The 20442-nt window shown below is 46.0% G+C and overlaps 1 protein-coding gene across 5 annotated transcripts in view; it reads left to right on the top strand.

The window, feature by feature from the left end:
- Window positions 1–20442, top strand: part of eya1 (EYA transcriptional coactivator and phosphatase 1) — a 365193-nt gene that overhangs the window by 253093 nt on the left and 91658 nt on the right. The window lies entirely within an intron of this gene.

Here is a 20442-nt window from a genome sequence, read left to right as displayed (position 1 = left end):
GAGCAATGATCTAACTTGGATGGCCAGTCACAATTCATCTCTCATATTTCATTTGTGGAGCATGCATGTGGCTCATCTTCAAGAGGTTGAGCGTCATCCAGATTTTCCGTGGGACATTGAAAGCTGGACCTAAGCATTCTAATCAGTAGTTAACAGGGTGTGGCTTGGTAATATTATCATTCAAACAGGAGGTGTGCCATCGAGAACTGGGGATGTCACCGGTTTGTAAGATATATGTGTCTGTGTGTGATATGTATGTTTTAAAAAGATTGTGCAGAATTCATGGATTATTTCTCCCCTTAAGAAATTGATGTTATGTATTTTTGAGCATTCTTTTGTTCTGATGGGTTAAACTTTTTAGCCTATTTTATGTGGAAATATTTTTCTGAGTGATTTATCTCTTAAGAAAACAGCTTTAAAAGAGGGAATAATAATGTGGAAAAATACAGTAGACTTATCATCTGTAAAGTCAAAATTTTGAGTATATCGACTAGCACTTGGCAACAATTTTCCAATATGAACCCATTTTTGAAAATTAATGCAATCCTAGACACCAACAAAAACAAAACAGCAATATGGCAGCATAGTAACATTCAGTAAAGAGGGCAATCAGAGAGCATGGGCGCGATTCTCCGCAAATGCAGAGAGTCGGAAAGGCTGCCGTGAAACTGGCCGTGTTTCACGGCAGCCTCCGCGCCCCCTCCCAGGACCTGATTCTCCCCCCCCGGTCGGGGCTAGCAGCGCGGCCCCGTGAAGAACGGCATTAGCGACCGTCGCTAAGCCCGCGCGCCAAGCGTCACGGCGGCTGACGCGCACGATGACGTCAGCCGCGCATGCGCGGGTTGGACGGCTCCAACCCGTGCATGTGCGGATGACGTCATCACGCATATGCGTCAAACCCGCGCATACACGGGCCCTCATGCCCCTCAGCCGCCCCGCGGATCCTGCGGGGCGGCGGAGAAACAAAGAGTGCGCGGGTATCGGACCCACTGCCCGCGATCGGTGCCCACCGATCGAGGGCCCATGCCACCCTTGGCACGGCCGTGGTGCGGCCGTGCCAATCGGTGCCATGGTTGTCCCGAACGGCACTTTGCGGCCGTTTTCACGAACGGTGAGAGCAGGTGTGTTTGCGTTCGTGAAAACGGCCGTAAAGGCCTGGGAACTCGGCTCATCGGCCAGGGGAGAATCGCTGTTCACCGTAAAAAACGGCGAGCAGCGATTCGTGTCGTGGGGCGGCCGTGGGGGGGGGGAGAATAGCGGGAGGTCGGGAGAAATGTCGGGAAGGCCCTCCTGCTATTCTCTGACCCGTCGTGGGCAGCGGAGAATCGCGCCCCATATCTTTGTCATGTCGTGTTAACTCAATGCTATTGCAACTACACCGCACTTTCTTGAAGCTTTCCCCTGCCGGTTGATGCTCTATAATGACAAAGCTCAAAAATTAATTTTTTTATGAAGGCTGAGGAAGCTCGAGGCCAATCCGCATCCAACAGCCTGCTCTGAAAACTCTGCTCACATTTTGACAGCTGTGACAAATTCCACAACAGCAGCTGAGACAATTCACACTACCTCTCCATGTTAACGGATCCTCCAAAATAATTTGAGGATCAAGATCCAAATTCACATCTGCATGATAACCTAATGAATTCTTCCTTGGGCCAAACACTATCAATTTGCGTTCAGATCAGGTCATTAGTTTTTGAAATATGAACCTGAATTCTCCGGCCACTTGCTGGTGACAGGATTCTCTGGTCCCACCAGCAGCGCTCTCCCAGCCACGGGGTTTCCAGTGGCGTGGGGTGGCTCCAATCCAAAATCCCACTGTTAGCTGCGGGAGCAGAGAATCCCGCTGCCAGCGAACGGCGTGCAGCCTCCTGCCGCTGACAACTATGCGGCTTGGAGAATCCCACTCATAATGTTTACAGGCAAACAGACTAACAAAAAGGACAAAAAAATTACCACCACCCACCTCCAATGGAGGAGATTTTTAAATATCAATATACCAAGTACACTTATTCAAGTAACATCTACTCAGCAGTAGTGACCATAGACACCAGTGCCAAATTTTCATTCGACTAGAACAGCTTGTTTCCAGATTTCATCATAACCCTGATTCAGACAAGAGTTGAATGCCAGAGCAATGAGAGCAGCTCTGCTTGATATCAAAGCAACATTTGACTGAGTATAGCGCTACCAACATGAACATAAACAGGTAATTGATGATAAGAAATACGATCAGAAGTCAGACATCGAGCCTGCTGCACCATTTAATGAGATCATGGCTGATCTAACACTCAATTTCTTGCCTTCTCTCCATAACCCTTAATTCCCATACTGATTGAAAACCTATCAATCTCATTGGAAGTCAAAGGGACTACAACAGCCAAATGTATTATTTGTCACCATTGACAAAAAAGGCAGCCTGTCATCACAATGCCAGGACATCATTTCAAGAGTCTTTAGAAAAACGTATCTCAACCCAAGCATCTTCAGCTGTTTCATTAATGGCCTTTGCCCCATTATAGGTTCAGGACTGGGACTATTCATTGACAAACACAGACTGTTCAGACCATTCACAACTCTCTGATAATGAAACAATCCATGCTAACCTATAGCAGAATTTAAATGGCATACAGGCTTGGGAAAGTTGCAAGTAACATTTGCACCATGTGACTGCCAGTTAATGACTATCTTGAACAAGAGAAAACCCAATTCTCTTCCAATAACCTTCCAAGTCACCATCATTACCTGGGGCGGAATTCTCCGCAATGCCCGACGTCGTCGTGAAACCCGGAGTGTTTCACCACGGCGTCAGAGGCCGCTCCTCACCCCCTATTCTCCCCCCCCCCCCCCCCACCCACCGGGGGGGGCTAGGAGCGGCGTTCCGTAAATCTCGGCCGCCGGGCCTTGACGCTGGCGTCAAGGCGGCGCGGCGAGAATGACACGGCCGGTGGCGTCTAATGACGTTAGCCGCGCATGCGCAGGTTGGCCGGCTCCAACCCGCACATGCGCGGTGGCCGTCTTCCCCTCCGCTGCCCCGCAATACGTGGCGGCTTGATCTTGCGGGGCGGCGGAGGGGAAAGAGTGCGTCCCTGTTCACACCAGCAGTGACCAGGTGTGGTTGCCGCCGGCGTGAACAGGTCGGGAACGGCAGGCCGCTCGGCCCATACAGGCCGGAGAATCGAGCAGGCATTTTGGGGGGTGGGGGGGTGGGAGAATCACAGGGGGTGCCAGAGCGGCCCTCCGGCGATTCTCACACCCGGCGTGGGAGCGGAGAATCACGCCCCAGATCTCCAAATGGCTGAAGTCGCCATTGAAAAGAAATTAAACTGGAGCAGTCTTTTGCCCTTTCTATTCAACATTGCAGAAAGACAAAACCTGGATGCCTGGTCTATAAAATGTTTTTGTCCCTTACCTTTAGATCCATTCAACTACCTCACTAAAGTCACACACTAATCCAAGGCTTCCAATAGGAAATGTTGACATCTTCTGATACCTTTACTGATTTCAAACTAACCTCTTCTATAAGCCATGCATGTTCTTTATCAGCCATGTGAAAGGCAAATTTATTTCTCTCCGATTCTTATAACCTGATGCAATTAATACAATCTGATGGAATACTTCAGGTTTTGTTAAAGAGATACAAAATCGCCCTGATTGGGTGAACTGCAGATCAACCGATTTTCTAAACACAATTTACGTTATCGGGTTTAACTAACTTGCTTAAATTGTTTTGATGAGGTGACAGAAGGGTCGATGAGGGTAATGTTGTTGATGTGGTGTACATGGATCTCCAAAATACTTTGATAAAGTGCCACACAACAAACGTGTGGCAAAGTTAGAGCTCATGGGATAGCAGCAACAAGGCTATGAAAGTAGCCGAATGGCAGAAACAGAAAGCAATGGTGAACCGATTCTTTTCAGACTGGAGAAAGAATTTATAGTGGAGTCCCTCCGGGATCAGTGTTAGGAAGCCTGATCTTCCTGGTACATATTGAAGACCTAGTTCTTGCTATACAGGACACAATTTCAAAATTTGCGGATGATATAAAACTTGGAAGTATCGTAAACCATGGGGTGGATAGTGTTGAACTTCAAAAGGACACAGGTTGGTGGAATAGCTGGATAGGTGGCTGATACAATTTAATGCAGAGAAGTGTGAGGTGGTTTAATTTTGGTAGGAAGAATGCAGAGAGACTATATAAAGTTACCATTCCAATGGGCGTACAGGAGCAAAGGGCCTATGTGTATATGTACAGAAATTATTGTAAGTAGCAGGATAAGATGAGAGAGCAGTTAATAAAGCATATAGAATCCAGGCCTTATCAGTAGGGCTTTAAAGTACAAAACGTTTGTTAAAACCGGTATACTGGTTATAAAACACAGCGTCGACCTCAACTGGACCATTACCTTCAGTTCAGAGCTCCACAATTTAGGAAGGATGTGAAGATATTAGAGAAGATGCGGAAAAGATTTAGGAGAATGGCTGCAGGGATGAGGAACTTCAGTTACAACGTAGAAAAGTTTGAGAAGTTGGGACTTTTCTCCTTGGAAAAGAAAAGTTTAAGAGGAGATTTGGTAGATGTATTTGAAATCATGGGGAGCTTGGACAGAGTTGATAAGGAGAAACTGTTCCCATTGGTGGAAGAATTGAGAACCAGAGGGCACTGATTTATGGTAATTGCCAAAAGAAGCAATGGCAATATGAGGGAAAGTGTTTTCTAACAAGGAGTGGTTGGTATCTGGAATGCACTGCCTAATTGTGGTGGGGCAGGGTCAATTGGGGATTTTAAAAGGGAATTGGATCATTATTTGAAAAGGAAAAATGTGCAGGGAAAAGGCAGAAGTTTGGTACATGGTGAATTACTCTTTCAGACGACCAGAACAGACATGATAGGCTGAATGGCCACCTCTGTGCTGTAACCATTCTATGATCATGTTCCATGTCAAGTTTTATTTGTGTCTTTGAGTTGAAAATGTATGAAGTAGCAAAGGTATTTCACTAGAGTACATCAGTACCAGCAAAGTGGTTTATTCCAGCTATTTTACATGGAATTTCAACTCGCTTTAGTGACCTTGATATATTGTCATCATCAAAACTGAAGAATGTAGTATTTTATGCTCTTTAACCTTTTGTCAGTCCTCACTACTGAGGGAATCTAGACAACATTTTAACCAATTTGTTCCACATACGGTCTAAGTTCCACTACTATCTAACACGGTACTGTTGAATAAATCCGTAACAAACAGATTTGTACAAGGGCTAAAATTCCTTATGAATAGTACAATTTGATCAGATTGATCATTATCTTTATCTTCCACCTCAGAATTCGCTGTGCATTGAGTCATTTCAAGGACCCTGCCTCTCCTGGGCAGTTAATTGTATTGTGATACAAAATGAATGAGTTTTGAATTACCCAGGGAACCTTATAGTTTGTATAATTTGGATAAGTGTGAGGTTATTCACTTGGGAAGCAAAAACAGGAAGGCAGATTACTACCTGAATGGTTGTAAATTGGGAGAGGGGTGTGAAGCAGGTCCTGGGTGTCCTTGTGCACCATTCGCTGAAGGTAAGCCTGCAGGTGCAGCAGGAGGTAAAGAAGGCTAATGGTATTTTGGCCTTCATTGCGAGTATGGAAGCAGGGATGTGTTGCTGCAATTATACAGGGCCTTGGTGAGGCCACACTTGGAGTACTGTGTGCAGTTTTGGTCTCCTTCTCTGAGGAAGGATGTTCTTGCTCTTGAGGGAGTGCAGCAAAGGTTTACCAGACTGTTTCCAGGGATGGCGGGACTGTCATATGAGGAGAGATTGACTAGGTTGGGATTGTTTTCGCTGGAGTTCAGAAGGATGAGGGGGATCTTTTAGAGACTTACAAAATTCTAACAGGATGAGCACAGTGAGAAGTCTTACAACACCAGGTTAAAGTCCAACAGGTTTGATTCAAACACGAGCTTTCGGAGCGCAGCTCCTTCCTCAGGCTCCTTCACCTGAGGAAGGAGCTGCGCTCCAAAAGCTCGTGTTTGAATCAAACCTGTTGGACTTTAACCTGGTGTTGTAAGACTTCTTACTGTGCTCACCCCAGTCCAACGCCGGCATCTCCACATCATAACAGGATGAGACATGATAGATGCAGGGAAGATGTTACCAATGATGGGTGTGTCCAGAACCAGGGTCACAGTCTGAGGACTCAGGGTAAACCATTTCAGACAGAGATAAGGAGACATTTTGTCACACAAAGAGTGGTGAGCCTGTGGAATTCATTGCCACAGGAAGTAGTTGATGCTAAAATTTTGAATATATTCAAGAGGCGGCTGGGGAGAGTGGGATCAAAGGCTATGGGGAGAAAGTAGGATTAGGCTATTGAGTTGGTTGATCAGCCATGATCGTGATGAATGGCGGAGCAGGATTGAAGGGCCAAAAGACCTCCTCCTGCTCCTATCTTCTATGTATCTATGTTAGTTCCCTGTTACCTTCACCATGGTACACTCAGCCAATCAGAGTTAACTTGCTGATGAATCACCACCCTTTTCTCCTGTATTATAAATTGTTGTGATCTTCTGAAATTTGGAATTGTGTTTGTCCTGATGAGTGCAAAACAGAAACTTCTGCAACATGTGTCTCCGTTCACCAATGTTAACCTGTTGAATCCGCGGTAGGCAGGACACATAGATGCAAGTAGAAATTACAGAACGGATTGATTTCAATACACTTACAATACTCCTCCACAGTCCCAAGTGACTCCTTCCCCGACCTGCAACTAGGCCCGTGTTTTATACAACTGAGGCTCTGCCTGTCTTAAAGGGGAAGTTCATATTCCGGGAAGGTCACGGGAAATCGCATAGTCCTGATCCTGAGACCTCCATTGGGGTTATAACATAACCTAATTAACTGTTCCTCGGGCATTTTGTGGATTCAGTTGTTTATCCTTGCTGTTTCAAATCTGTCTTCTGCTGCAATAGTCAGATATGCGAAAAGGTGCTTTCACACGCCTACAAAATAAAGGGTACAATTTAAAGGGCAGAAGGACCTGCCCTTTATCATTGAAGAGGGCAGGGCAAGTTAAGAAAGTGGTTAATAAACCATACGTGATCCGGGGCTTTATAGAGTACAAAAGCAAAGAAGTTATGAAAAACCTGCAGAAAACATCGGTTTGGTCTCAACTGGGCTATTGCGCCTGTCCTGGGCACCACAATTTAGGAAGCATACAAAAGCATTCGTGAGGATGCAGGAAAGATTCACAAGAATGGTTCCAGGGATGAGGAACTTCAGGAATGCAGATATATTGGAGAGCTGGGACTGTTCGTCTTGGAGAAGTGCCGGTTCAGAGGAGGTCTGATGGCTATTTAATCAAAATCATCAGGGATCTAGACAGAGTAGATAGGGAGAAACTGTTCCCATTCATGGAAGGATCCAGAACCAGAGGGCATGATGGGGCGGAATTCTCCGCTCCCGGGAAAAATCGGGAGGGCCGTCGTGAACTCGGCCGAGTTTCACGACGGCCTCGGAGGCTGCTCCTCGCACCTTATTCACCCCCACCCGGCGGGGCTAGGAGCGGCGCTCCGTAACTCTCGGCCGTGAGGGCGTCGCACCGAGAATGACGTGGCCGGCGCGCCTAATGACGTCTGCCGCGCGTCCGCAGGTTGGCCGGCTCCAACCCGCGCATGCATGGCTGACGTCACGACGCTGACAGCTCGAATCCGTGCATGCGCGGTGGCCATCTTTCCCCTCAGCCGCCCTGCAAGACGTGGCTGCTTGATCTTGCGGGCGGCGGAGGGGAAATAGTGCGTCCGATTGAGACGCCGGCCCAACGATCGGTGGGCACCGATCGCGGGCCTGTCCCCTCCCGAGCACAGTCGTGGTGCTCATTCCCCACCATGCCCCCTACAAGCCCCAAACGGGCATCTCCATACCCTGTTTCATGATGGCAGCGACCAGGTGTGGTTGCCGCCGTCGTGAAGCGGTCGCGAACGGCAGGCGCTCGGCCTATCCGGGTCGCAGAATCGGCAGTCGCCGTGAAAAACGGCGAGCGGCGATTCTTCCGAGTCGGGGGGGAGGGAGAATCGCGAGGGTGGCGTGAAATTTGTCGGGGGGCCCTCCCGCGATTCTCCCATGCCGCGTGGGGAGCGGAGAATCCCATGCATATATTTAAGGTAATTGGAAAAAGAAGCAATGATGACATGAGGAAAATTTACACATCAAGTGGTTAGGATCCGGAATGCGCTGCCTGAGAGTGTCAATCATGGTATTCAAAAGGGAATTGGATCGCCATCTGAAGAGGAAAAGCTTATAGGACTACAAGAAAAGGCAGGGAATGGCACAGACATGGCCTCCCTCAGAGCTGTAACCATTCCATAATTATATAAAGGGACGGTTTAGCACACTGGGCTAAATAGCTGGCTTGTAAGGCAGAACAAGACCAGCAGCACGGGTTCAATTCCCGTTCCGGCCTCCCCGCACAGACGCCGGAATGTGGCGACTAGGGGCCTTTCACAGTAACTTCATTGAAGCCTACTTGTGACAATAAGCAATTATTATATAAAAGCAAAATACTGCGAAGCATTAAAAATAGGGTGCTGGATAAATTCAGCAGATTTGACAGCATCTGCGGAGAGACAAACTGAGTTCGCATTTTGAGTCCATATTAACCTTCCACAGAACAGTCAACATATTTCTTTTATATTTTAAAATGTCTTTTATTTTAAAAGTTATTTCATTTACAAAGGTTGGAATTTAGGAATGTACAGTATTTCACCTTACAGGGTGTAATTTATTTTATGAGAACGGTCCTGCAGAACCAAAGTAGACCTTTTACGTTGGTTGTAACCAGAAAATCTGATTTAATTAACACTTTCATTTAAAATTGCACTTTTCAGGAGCTCAACTATAATGTTAAGCGAGGAATTACCATACTCCTATTCGTATTTTCTCTTCTCCTGGTATCATTTTAGTAAATCTCTTCCACACCCTCACCAAAGCTTTGTCATTCTTGTGATGTGGCACAGTGGTTAGCACTGCTGCCTCACAACACAATGGACCCGGGTTCAATTCCAGCCCTGGGTGACTGTGTGGAGTTTGCTCTTTCTCCCCGTGTCTTTATAGGTTTCCTCCAGGTGCTCTGGTTTCCTTCCACAGTCCACAAATGTGCAGCTCAGATGGATTGACCATGCTAAATTGTCCCTTGATGTCCCAAAGTTAGGTGGAGTTACTGGGTTACGGGGATCGAGTTTGGGCGTGGGCCCAGGTAGGATGCTCTTTCCAAGGGATGGTGAAGATTCAATGGGCCGAATGCACTGTAGGGATTCAATGATTCTGTGTAGAAGTGTTGGCTAACCAGTCTTTCAGAAGGTTTAGCATAGCTCTTCTGCTTACGTGTTCTAGTCCACAATTAGTAAAGCCAAGAATCCCATATGCTTTTTTAACATCTTCCTAAACATGTTTTGCCACCTTCAAATATTTGTGTGCATGCATCCTCGGGTCTCATCGCACTTCTGCATTCCACCATTTAGTTCATAGTGCCTTTCTTTATTCTTCCTATCAAAACGCAGCACGTTGAATTTCAGTTGCCATATGCGTACCAATTTTGCTAGTTTACCTCTGTCTTCCTGACGTTTGTTACTCTGCCTTATTGTTTATTACATTTCCAGGTTTCTTATCGTTGGAAAACTTTTAAATTATGCCTGTACACCCAAGTCCTGATTATTAATATGTATCGAAAAGTGCAGTGACTATATCGCAACCCCTGGAATACACATTGGTTACTTGCCTTCAGTTTGAAAATCAATCATTCACCAGTACTGACTGCTTTCTGTCCCTTAGCTAATTTTGTATCTGTGCTGCCACTTGTCTCTTTAATCCTGTGCGCTTTAATTTTACTCTTAAAAGGCTATAAATCTGAGCGAGGAATTTAGCGAGTTGCTTGGATGATAGAAAATGAATATTTCAAAGGAGAAGTGAAAGGGGTGAAACAGGATGAGATGCTGAAAGGAGGAGGAAGTGTCAGAGGAATAGAGCAAAGCACCAAGGTATGAATTTAAGATAAGAGACACACTGCCAGTGTGACTGTTTGGCTAGTCCAGATGGCGAAAGGTACAGACAGGCTGGGAGGCTTCATTAGGAAGGGAGCATATCACCACCTGCCAATTTGTTACTACTTTGAGACAGCAATTAGGGCTTTGATGGGTCCTTCGGAGGATGCCAAGAGAGGCGCAAAGACAAAATGTAGGCTCATTCAAGAGGGAGCCAAGTATGCAACAGTGGCTGAAGAGTAAGAAGGTTAAAGAGTAATGAAGATTGGGCAAAGGACTTGGAAGGGGCAGAGTGACCAAGGGGGAGTAATGAATGGAGGCATGAGATTAGAAAACAGAGGAGCCTAGTAGGAGGGTTAAAGAGAAAAGAAGAATAGGGAAGAAATAAAAGTGATGGACTTAGGTCTGGTGCAGCACCCAAAACACAAGAGATTAATCAGTGGAATTTGAGATTTTGTTTAGTTTTTCAGGGGATTCCGTTGTGTCAGATTTGAGACCAAACTTTGATGTGGGCCTGAGCCAGTCCTGAGTCCAACTGCTGAGTTTGGAATGTTTGCGCCTTTTTCAATTATTTTCATCAACATTCCCCCTAGCTTTGGGTCCCAAACTGTAAATTAGGGAGCAATTTCAAAGATACAGACACCAAACTGGAAAAACAGCATTTTTTAGAATCTCCAGAGTTAAAAATACTGATGTTAGAAGAGGCCTACCTATTTTTATTGCTGGTGGACTAAGCAATCCATCCTGCCTATACCTGGTCAGCATTCTGCTTTTTGACACGTTAGCCGTGACACAAAGCAACTGTGAACAGAAGCAATAGGAGTAAGAGTGGGTCATTTGGCCTTTTGCTGAAGATTGTGGTGTTCAATAAGATCATGGTCGATCTTCTACCTCAGCTCCACTATTCTCCATATCTCCATATCCCTTGATTCCCTCATTATCCAAGAAACTATCCAACTTTGTCTTGAATATATGCAATGACTGAGCACCCACATGTCTCTCGGATAGAGAATTGAAAAGATTAACAACCCTTTGAAAGAAGAAATTACTTGCCATCTTAGTTCTAAATGGCTGATTACTTTGAAACTGTGACACCCCCAACCCCATTCTAAACACTCCAACATTATTCCTATCATGCCCCTTAAGAGTTTTATATGATTCAATGAGATTGCCTCTCAATTTTCAAAACTCTACGAAATATAGGCCCAGTTTATGCAACATTGTCTCAGAGACCAATCCCCAATCCCCTCATACCAGAAATCAGTCTGATGAACATTTGCTGAACTCCCTCTAAGGCAGGTATACTCGTCCCTAAGCATGGAGAACAAAGCTGTATTCAGAAGTCCATGTATGGTGTCACCAAGACCTTATGTAATTATAATAAGACTCATTTCCTCTTCTTTTCCAATCCCAAAGTAATGAAGGTGACATTGTGGTGGTATGAATGTGAGCACTGCCATTGGTGCAGAGCATGGGTTTCCCATTGGCTCTGGCTGGTCAGGTGCCTCTCGTCCGATTGGCTGGGACTAGTCATGTGACTGCTCACCAATTGGTCGAGAGGCAAGTAGACCCCACCTCCGAGGCGGAGTATAAGTACCCAGAGTTCCCAGCGGTCGGCCTTACTCTGTAGTCGACCGCCGGGCTAACAACTAGCTGATTAAAGCCACAGTTCGGATCCTAATTGTGTCTTGAGTCGAATTTATGGTACATCAGACATATAATTTGTGATCCTAACTGCATGCTGTACCTGTTTGGTTTACAAGGATACCCAAGTTCTTCTGAATACTAACTTTTCCCAGTCTCTCACTATTGAAACTGAATTCTGCTTCTCGGTATTTCCTACCAAAGTGGTAACTTAACACTTCTCCTTGTTATATTCTATCTAGTATGTAATTGCCCACAAAATTAACCTATCTATATCCCATTGCATCCCCCTGCCAGTTTAGTTCCTCATTGAGCGTTGTATCATCAGAAAACTGAAATATATTACACACGGACCCCCTATCTAAGTAATTGAAGTAAATTATAAATATTGTTCAAAAAGAGACATTTGGCAAAGCTTTTCCTCTTGCAGTCATCAGGACAATTCACAAGAATACCAATGCAGGGAAAAACAACAAATTTATATTGTATGAGAAGAGAGTGCTGATTGGCTGGCAGATATACTCTGATTGGCAGAGGCATTGTCATGAAGACTGTACTAGTTGATGGCAACTGACAATTAACTCCGCAGCAATGTTTGAAATTTAAATCAGGCAGCTTGACTCCGGTAAATACATTGCCCTGAGGAATGGATGTTACTTATTTTATTTAGCTGAAACAGGCTCAGTATGTTCAATATGTATACATGTTCCTTCTGTCTGCAAAAAGCAGGGCCCTTTGTATTAATATATGTAGCTTCCAGTACAGACAAATGCGCCCACTGCGAGCTCGACTGACAATCTTAAATTGGTTGTCAGCGTAATTCTTAGCAAGCCGAGGATTATTGTCTAATTGCAGAATCACATGTAATGGTGGACACTGTTTTACGTTTTGCAAGCTCAAACCTGTACCTTGGTCTGTACGGTCTGTATCTTGCCTGTAGCGAACTGCAGAAGGGACTCCTATTTGATACGATCCACCAGTCTTTGAGAAGTATAGCCCACATACCTAGCATTGCACTGGCACTAAAATTCATATACCATACTACTCATTTGTGTGTTTGGCGGATTGTCATTTTGGCTTGACGGCAGCATCCCGTTAGTGGTGAGTACCATTCATGTTGCTACTGCATAGTAGCAGTGTGAAACAACTAGCTTCACCTGCTGCCCAAATCTTTGAGATACCTTGCCCTTCCAGGGTAATCTGAGGTAGATTGGGCATTTTTCAAGGCCAAAAGTGATGCCCTTAGGCCAGTCCATGAGCTTGCGCGATATCCAACATGAAATGAGCTGATCAGGATCGCCATTATCTCGCCAGATGCCTTTGATGCAAGCTATTTTGGCATCACGCTTGCAAGGTGAGCAAATGGTTCAGGCACTATTTATAAGGTTGCTGAAAAGGCCAATCTTATAGCCCGTTGAACTGTTGTAATTCCAACATGTATATTGATCGGTGAAGGTAGCCTTGCAGTAAACCATGGTAGGTAACCCCTGGCAGATTCCTCAACTACTGTATAAAGGAAGATATAGTATGCTCTATCTCAGTGAATTTGATCACAGGATGGAGCCCATTAAGACATGTAAGGAAATTACAACATGCAGCTGCAGATTTAAATATCGCAAATATATCATCCACATATCAGAAATATGCAAGGGGGAGGAGGTGTTTTGGTGTCATTCCATCGAAGACATGTTTCTCATGAAACCCAGCAAAGTTATTTGTGAGAGCTGGGCCGAGAGGGGACTCCATGGCAGCACCATTTATTTGGGCATTCACGGTGTTGTTAAAATTGAATTCAACTGTGTGAGTAAGTGAACACTGATTCACACAATGGTGGCAGGGCTCTTTCGCCATTATATAATGCTGCAGCACAAATATGTATGGATTCCTTAAGTGGAACATTGGTGAATAGGTTAAGAATGTTAAATGAGCATATGAACACAGCATTGCTATCAATACGCAAGTCCTGTGTGGTCTTGGGAAATGTGAAGACGTCCTTCACCGTGTAAAGCTTACTTAAAACTGGTTGTAACAACGCAACCATCTGGGCTAATTCGTGTTGTGCAGAACCAGTCATATATACCATAGCGAGTAATGGGACATCACGTTTGTGTGATTTGCGGATACAGCAAGCCTTGAGGAGCCTTGTCATATATATTGCGCAACAACTCGTCACTCTTCAACAATCCAGCAAGCATTTTGTCAGCTAACATTTGAGCAAGTCTGTCTGGTCATGTTGAGTGGCAGGTGCAATGGATACGAAGTTAGACCCATCATTAAAATGGCATGCATTTTGTTGATGCAGTCACGTTTGTTAAGGATGACTATTCCAGACTCTTTGTCAGATTTACTGATGTGCATGCTCGTTTTGGTTTTAAGACATCTTAATGCTGTAAGACATTTGTATTTCATGTGAAAACCAGACAGGCCATTCGAAAAATATGTTTTCCCCATTATTCCCATTGACTCCAGTTTTGCGAGGGCTCCTTGATACTATACTCAGTCAAATGCTGCCTTGATGTCAAGGGTAGTCAGCCTCAGCTCACCTCTGGAATTCAGCTTTTCTGTCCATCTTTGAACCAAGGCTTTAATAAGTCAGGAGCTGAGTGGCGTTGACGGAACCCAAACTGAGCATGCTGCCTGATATCATTGTTGATGACCCCTTTTGTAATTTTGATGCTGATTGAGGACAAACTGATGAAGGCGGTAATTGGCCTGTTTGCTGTGTTTTTGGACAGGACATAGCTGGGGAATTTGCCACATTGCCAAGTAGATGCCAGTGTTGTAGCTGTACTGTAACTGTTTGACTAGGGGGCAGCTACGTGGAACGCAAGCCTTCAATACTATTGCCAGTATGTGTCAGGGCCCATAGCCTTTGCAGTATCCAGTGGTTAAACTGTTTCTTAATATAACATAAGGTGAATTGTATTATGATCTAGGCTGAAGACTGGCATATGTGATGCTGGGGACCTCATGAGGAGGCAGAGATGGATCATGCACTTGGCATTTCTGGTTGAAGATAGCTGCAAATGTTTCAGCCTTGCATTTTACAGTGATGTGCTGGAATTCCCTGACACTGAGGATGCCAATCTTTGTGGAGTCTCTTCCTTCAGTTAGTTGTTTAGTTGTCCAGCACCATTCGTGACTGGATGTGGTAGGACTGCAAGTAGAATTTTGCTTCCTAAATCAGTGTTGACTCTACCTAATCATATTGTGGTTTTCCAACTGCCCTGGTATCACCTCCCTAACAATAAATTCTAGAATTCTGCCTACTACTGATGTCAGGCTAACTGATATTTAGTTCCCTGTTTTCTTTCTTCCTTCATTCTTGAATAGTGGGATTGTTTTCCACCTTCCTACCCACTAAAACTGTTGTAAGTTCTAAGGAATTCTGGAAAATCAACACTGATGAATCCACTATTTCTGTAGCCACGTCCTTTAAGGCCCTTGGAAATTCAACAAAGTAATAGAAGGGATCGTTGACAGTACAATCAAACAGCGCTTACTCAGCAATAACTTACTCGTTGACACTCAGTTGGGGTTCTGCAAGGCCACTCAGCTCCTGTCCTCATTGCAGCATTGGTCCAAACATAGACAAAAGAACTGAATTCCAGAGGTGAGGGCGAGAGCCTCCCCTTGACATCAGGGTAACATTTGAATGAGTATGGCATCAAGGAAGTCCAGTAAAATTGAAGCCAATGGGAATCTAGAAAAATCTCTCCGCTGGTTGGGGCATATCTCACACAAAAGAAGATGGTTGTGGTTGGTGATAGTGAATCATTTTAGTCCCAGGACATTGCTCCAGGAGTTCCTCGGGATAGTGTTCTAAGCCCAAACATCTTCAGCTGTTTTATTAATGATCTTTCCTCCAACATGAAGTCAGAAGTGGGGATGTTCACTGATGATTGCACAATGTGCAGCACCATTCATGACTCCTCAGATACTGAAGCAGTCTGGGTCCATATGCAGCAAGACCTGGACATCTTTCAAGGTTGGGCTAATGAGTAGCATAGAACATTTGTGCCATACGATCACCAGGCAATCAGTCTCCAAAAGAGAGAAACTAACCATCTCCCGTTGACATTCAGTGACATTATCATTGCCAAATCCGCTACTATCAACATGCTGGGCATCGTCATTGACCAGAAACTAAACTAGACTAGCCATATAAATGCTGTGGCCAGAAGAGAAGGTCACAGGTTGGGAATTCTGTGAAGCGCTCCTCCATACTCCCAAAAGCCTGCCCACCATCTACAAGGCACAAGTCAGGAGTGTGATGGAATACTCCCACTTGCCTGGATGAGTGCAGCTCTAACAACACTCCAAGAGCTCGACATGATCGAGGAAAAAGCAGCCCACATGACTGATACCCTATCTACCACCTTAAACATTTACTTAGCAGTGTGTCCCGTCTGCAAGATTTCATACAATTTTTTCATAGAATTTACAGTGCAGAAGGAGGCCATTCGGCCCATCGAGTCTGCACCGGCTCTTGGAAAGAGCACCCTACCCAAGGTCAACACCTCCACCCTATCCCCATAACCCAGTAACCCCACCCAACACTAAGGGCACTTTTTGGACACTAAGGGCAATTTATCATGGCCAATCCACCTAACCTGCACATCTTTGGACTGTGGGAGGAAACCGGAGCACCCGTAGGAAATCCATGCACACACGGGAAGGATGTGCAGACTCCACACAGACTGACCCAAGCCGGAATCGAACCTGGGACCCTAGAGCTGTGAAGCAATTGTGCTACCAACAATGCTACCGTGCTACCCTTACTTACAGATGCACTGTAGTAACTCACCAGAATTCCTTTGAAGGCACGTCCAAACCTATGACCTCTTTGACCTAGAAAGAGATGGGCAGCACATGCATGGGAACATCACCACAGGAGAATTATCACTCCAAGCCACACCCCATCCTGACTTGGAACAATATTGCTGTTCCTTCATTGTGACTGGGTCAAAATCCTGGAATTTCTTTCCTGTCACCATATGGACGGCAGCAGTTCAGTCAGGCGGTGCAGCACCACCTTCTCAAAGACAATTAGAGATAGACCATAAATGCTGGCCTAGCCAGCGACACCCACAGCTCATGAATGAATAAATAAAAATTGTGGACCATTGTATACAGCAGATTTGTCGACTTTGAGTCCTACTTTTATTTTTCAGTACTTTTTCTTTCTAATGCGCATTTATTTAAATTCCGCATTCATGTTTTCCCACTGCTTCTGGAACGCTTTTGTCTTCTACCATGAAGTCAGGTACAAAGTTTTTGCTTAATGCCTTGCCTCATGGGAAGGTTCAATAGTCATATAAAAAATCACAAATTATGCCATTCAAACAACTGTATATGTTTGTTTGTCGGATGCAGTTGAATTAGATCCAGAATATATACAGAAATTGAACCCACTTTCTGAGTTAATCTGCTATGTAAACTATTTAGTTTGATACCTACTTCAGGTGAATAGTATCACAAAGGTGATACCAGATTTCACAATAAGACGGTGAATTCTGTATGTTTGGTAGTTTCAAGACCCAAAAATCTATTGGGTTTCAAGAGAGGTCGCAGGATGCGATAACACAAACCCAACTAACCCTGTCAGCAATAAAGTAGCATAGCCGGAGAGAGGCACTTGGGAAGTTGCAGGTGTTTGCTTCAGCGTCAATCACCTTACAGCTATTGAATCAGTTTTAAAGAGTCTTAAAGATCTTGAGTGCGATACAACCACCTTGTTGCACCCGGCACAGATCTGGGCGTGCATGGTAAATAGCGGGAAAGACCAAAATCAAAATTTGCACTGGGCTTGAAACGGTTTGGAATTCACTTGTCCCGCTCCCAAAGAAGGCGTAAATAAAATTAACTCTCATTTGCATTCATTCCAATCTCATTAGCGAGATTGAAGTCAAATGCAGCGGCCTCCCGGGAATTACCCGACTTACCAGCGAGAAATCACACAGGCATCGTTTGGTACTTCTTTAGAAAAAGGTGAGGCAATGGCTGCCGAGAGGAAGTAAGGAGCTGAGTTGCCATTGCCATTTTCCGGTACGCAGCCTAAGGGCACCGGAGATGCTGGTCCAGTGCTGGGAGGGGTGTGTTCCAGGTCGGGGTCGCCCCTCAGCCTTCGGGTTGAGGGGCTTTGAGTCTACGAGGTTTTCATTTTTTTTAAATATTGTGGCGTAAGCTGCAGCCTGTCTGTCCCACTAAACACTTCCAGCACAGAGCCCCTGTGGCTTCAATGATGAAAGACAGTTTCACTCCTTTGACTGTGAGCAGTCTCAAGCTGCACAGCTGAAGGTTATTGCAAATGAGGAATTAACCTTGTGAGTTGTGCGAGCACTTCACAGCTGCAGGTTGGGTTTGCTGCTTGCTCCTGCTGGTGGCTACAGATGCCTGCAGGCTGATGCTGCTGTTTCCTTACCTTTCTGTAGCCGGAAAGAAGTATAATTTTTTCTATGAAATCTGGGTCCTCGAACATCAGGCTCAGGGGGACATGTAAGTCCAGAAGGCAATCCAGTTTGAAGCAAGAAGACGCTGCAGGATCTGGTGCGCGACATTGTTCCAAAGGGGCCACCTGTTAACACTGTTGGACATATGCGTTAGCGGATTGCTGATGCTTTTGTTGCAGGTGTGGTGAGTGCTGCATGTAACTGACACATCATCTCAAGTAAACATGCTGGAAGTCAAGGATATTCAACTGCACCTTGAGCGCCAGTGGAATATGTGGATGCCAGGATTTGGTTCCAGGCCGCGTGGGAGGGCCTGCACAGCTGTGACTCCTGTTCGGAGAATGGCACTGATGCGTGGAACAAGTCACACATTGATGGACAGATCATTTCTATGACCAAATTCTGGACATGGTAACACATTCTCAGGCATATCCTCTGTTTCTGTTTAGGAACCTGTGAGGGGTGAAACCTTTTTTTTGTTTTTTTTGTGAAAATTAGCTTATATAGCTTTATATTGGTACCAATATGGAACGGTGACGTTTCCTTGTTGTTTACTGGTTAGTGTGATATACGGAATGTTACGTAGTTGATTTTCAAATCCTTGTTACAGTTAAACAAAATATTTTCAACTCTTAAGTACTTACACCAGAGTACACGTGCCACACCTCAGAGGATGATTAGTGCATAGCATCTCAAGGAATCTTTGAAGCCTGAGCACTGTGCTGGAACTCTAGGAGCATCAGCACCATAGAGGCAGCAGCCAACAATCAAACACCAAAGAGAAGGCCGTCAGCACTGGGGATCCTCTCGCAACTAAAGGGTGAGTGTGTGGATCAGGAGAGAGCACCTGAGCACAGCCTCACTAATGTTCTCAGTAGAAGTCTGTGGTCCAGGGGCTCCTGATGTGGCCAGCAGTGAGTGTGCAGAGCAAGGTTTGCCAGCACAACTGGTTCGCTGAATGTTACTCCAAGAGAAGGACAGTCATGGTCGGACGGCTGTGGGGGGCTTGTGGGTTTTGATGGTCCCGGGATGGAAGCCCTGATTGTCGGTCTCTCTTCTTTTCCAATTCCTTACAGATATCAAAATGGATGTTGGTTTTGGTCCTGCAGCACTGCGCTTGCATTGCTGGTGGCATCCGAGGCAGACAGGTGACGGAGAAGGCAGCAGCATTGATGGCACACCCTGAAGACCCGGCCATCCATCAGGCCAAGGAGTAGTCCAGAGGGGTAGGCCAGCGAAGGCCTAAGGTGTACAGACATCGATAGTGTTTCGATGAGATATCGGACAGCATGTTCTGCAGGAAACTACGCCTCAACAAAGAAAGAGTGCGGTACCTGTGCCACGTCCAAGCGGAGTCCTGTGCGACTACACCCCACAGGTGCACGCGGGAGGTCACGGATGCCCTGTATGCCCGGGCATCAGAATTTATCACCTTCAACCTGGACCAGACACACAAAGGTGCGTGGGCTGCAGGATTATCCTCCAACGCCAGGATGCCCCAGGTCCAGGGAGCAATAGATGGCACGCGTGTTGCCTTACATGCACTGAGGCATCAGTGTGTGCCCTTTATTAACAGGAAGGGGTTCCACTCCCTGACTGTTCAAATAGTGAGCAACTACCGCCTCTGTATCATACACGTGTATGCCCTGCGTCTTTGAGGACTACCCCAGGATGACGGGTTGGCTCTTGGGGGTCAAAGGTAACTCACTGAGGTCCTTGCTGATGACGCCGGTGTGAGGCCTGAGACATAGGCGGAGACCCAATATAATGAGGCCCATGCTGCCACCCATGCTGTCATTGAGCGGTGCAAAATGCGGTTCTGATGCCTAGACCATTCTCATGGAGCCCTAAAGTACACCCCCCAGAGGGACTCTCACTTTGTGGTGGTCTGCTGCGCCCTCCACAACCTGGCACAGCAGCGGGGCAATATGCTGGAGGAGGTGGGTCATGCAGCTTCATCTGAGGAGGAGTCGGACTGGGAGGGGCTGGAGGACGAGCCCGGAGAGCAGTTGGAGGTGGGCCTGGAGGATGGAGGACAAGCGACGGGAAGATTGAGACACACCCGGAGGACAGGGGAGGCCCTCAACCTCACCAGATTCACATAGGACGAGGCTATGTCCGTCAGCTCAACCCCTCCCCGGCCATTTCCCTCTTCCCTCCTTCTTCCCCAGTATCCCCCCCCCACCCCCCGGTCCCAATCACACTAACCCCCCTTCCCCGGCTAACCTTTTCCACCTTCCAAGAGTCTGTGTAACATCACTCCTGGGTGATGGGCCTGTGTTGGTGCCATCAGCGAGTCACCAGACAAGGCAGGAGAGCGATA

The sequence above is a fragment of the Scyliorhinus canicula genome, chromosome 10 (assembly GCF_902713615.1).
Source record: "Scyliorhinus canicula chromosome 10, sScyCan1.1, whole genome shotgun sequence".
NCBI classification, from domain to species: domain Eukaryota; kingdom Metazoa; phylum Chordata; class Chondrichthyes; order Carcharhiniformes; family Scyliorhinidae; genus Scyliorhinus; species Scyliorhinus canicula.
The sequence above is the reverse complement of the archived record's forward strand: the minus strand, read 5'-3'. Positions and strand labels throughout refer to the sequence as shown.